Source organism: Coenobita brevimanus, chromosome 9, assembly GCF_032717465.1.
Source record: "Coenobita brevimanus isolate Jiangsu-jjx chromosome 9, ASM3271746v2, whole genome shotgun sequence".
NCBI lineage: Eukaryota > Metazoa > Arthropoda > Malacostraca > Decapoda > Coenobitidae > Coenobita > Coenobita brevimanus.
This window is the reverse complement of record NC_136962.1, coordinates 160,001-162,500: the sequence shown is the minus strand read 5'-3', so window position 1 is coordinate 162,500 and position 2,500 is coordinate 160,001. Positions and strand designations below refer to the sequence as shown.

The 2,500-nt window shown below is 55.4% G+C and overlaps 1 long non-coding RNA gene across 1 annotated transcript in view; it reads left to right on the top strand.

Annotated features, from left to right (window-relative positions):
* The window catches only part of LOC145409461 (uncharacterized), a 142,137-nt gene that overhangs the window by 138,232 nt on the left and 1,405 nt on the right, over nucleotides 1-2,500 (top strand). The gene's annotated exons all lie outside the window — the stretch shown is intronic.

Here is a 2,500-nt window from a genome sequence, read left to right as displayed (position 1 = left end):
TTATGCCACGTGTTCAGGGCCCAACTCCTTGTTTTCTGTACACAAGCGACTTATCCGGGGTTGCCTTCAAGAGCGGGTCAAGGGCATGCAACTGGAAGGATAGGACATAAAAACTCGGGTCAGCCAACCTTACACGTGTATTGCTATAAAGACAACACAAAGCTTAATACAATATACTGATTAAACATAGTATGAGACAGGAGGACTCAGGCTGCTACAGGTGTCGTCCAGGTGTGGGAGGCGTCCCGTCAGGCGTGCTCTCCCTCAGGACACACGAGACCACTGCAAGGGGCCGGGTCGTCCGAGGTGGGCTGCTGGGCGGTGTAGAGGGATGCCTTTCCCTGGTGGGGCCTCGGTGGGTAGGTCCGCCCTCAGGACTGGGGCTGAACAGGGCGAGCAGGCACGCTTCCCTGCGCCCACTCCTGCAGGAGGACTGCTCATCGGTGGGGCTGGGAAAGTCTCATCCTGGAGTTCTGGGGGCGCCCCTGGGTGACTAAGGGCTGCAGTCTCACTCGGGTCGAGCCACCATCAGGGGCTGCCTGTGGTGTCTCTTCCTCCTGGAGTCCGACAGCGAGGGGCGACGTAGGGGCACTGGCTGTAGGCAGCATATCCCCACACTCACTATGGGGCCACTCCAGATCCTCTCCAGCTGCAACTCCGAAAGGGGGCTGGCTCTGCAGGGAGAGAGAGAGTGTCCCACTCGGCCTCTGGACGGATGGGGCAAGCAAGGGACGTCCTCTGTGAGGCGCACCACAGGGACACCAGACAAGGGATGGATGGTGGCTGATCCCTCCCCAGCACGGACGGTGGCCGTAGCCGCGGTTCCGCTTGCCCCCGGGACAGCCGGTGAGAGATGGACGGTGGCCGATCCTTCCCAGGTGCAGATGGTGGCCGTCGCTGTGGTCCTGCTCCCTGTGGAGGTGGCAGACGGAGGGCATACGGTGGCCGACCCTTCCTCAGCGAGGATGGTGGCCGTTGCCACGGTCCTGCAGGGGGTGGCAGAAGAGAAGCGTACGGTGGCTGACTTCTCCCCGACACGGACGGTGGCCGACGTCACTGTTGTACCTGGGACTGTGGAGGCACAAGTCCCACCCCGATCCTGGCGAGGGCTGGTGTGGCTGGAGAGTACTCTGCCAGGGCGGCGTTCCTCTGGCTGGCTCCATTGAGGGGAAGAGGGGCGCAAGGTAGTGGGGGACATAGACCCGTCTGGCCTGGGCCCTCTGTGCGCCTCCCTGTGGTCTCCCCCTGGGGTGGGTGTTCCGCCACCCTGTCCGTGGTCCCCCGTTGGGGTGGGTATTTCAGGATCCTGACAGCTTATGCCACACCCTGTCAACATGGAGTGTCAAGGGTGATCTATAAGGCTTCAAGGACGACGTCTAGTCTTGTCAAGGAGGAGGTGGAGAACAAAGACGAGGAGGACGTGGAAGATGATGACAAGGAGATCGGTTGAGTGAGAGGGTGAGATGCTGGAGTATTTGATGGCACACTGTTGATCGAGATGCTGGGTAGTCAAGGGTGATCTCCATGGCTTCAAGGACGACCTCTAGCCTTTTCGAGGATGAGGTGGAGGAGGAGGAGGAGATCGTTGAGTGAGAGGGTAAGGCTGTGTTGATCCTGGTTAATTTCCTCATCAATTGCTTCATCAATGACTGCTGGGAATGGAGTGTGGGATGCTCTCTCTCTCTCTCTCTCACTCGCTCTTTCTCTCTCTCTGTTTCTCTCAGTCTCCCATTCTTTCTTTCTGTCTGTCTCTTTGTCTGTGTGTCTGTCTGTCTCTCTCTGTCACTTTATGTCTCTGTCTCCATTTGTATTTCTTTCTCTCTCTCATTATTTCTCTCTCTCTCCATTTCTCTGTCTGCCTGTCTATGTCACACACTTTATCTCTTCTCCATCTATCTGTCACTCTCTTTCTCTCTCACTTGCGTTCTTTCTGTGTCTATCTTCATCTCTCACTGTTTCTCTGCCTGTCTTTCTGTCACACTCTCTCTCTCTCACACACACACACCAACACCCACAATCACTCTCTCTCTCTCTCTCCCTCACACACACACAGACACAGACACAGACACACACAATGTACTCACTGTCACACCCACACACATTCTCTTTTTGTGTCTGTCTTTCTGCCACACACACACACACACACACAGACACAGACACACAGACACAGACACACACACACACACACACAATGTACTCACTGTCACACCCACACACATTCTCTTTTTGTGTCTGTCTCTCACACACATACACAGTCTGTCTTTCTGCCACACACACACACACACACACACACACACACACACACTCTCTCTCTCTCTCTCTCTCTCTCTAAATAAAACCACCAAATCTCTTACAGTCCTTTAATACTGACTACATACACATACCCATACACAACACTCCTTCCTATAGCAACTTCTCGCTTCCTCTGGGGACGGCTAGGCTAGGGTTGGGCGTCCATCTAGCCCTGTATATCCATGTCCCACTCCAGCCCACACCAGCA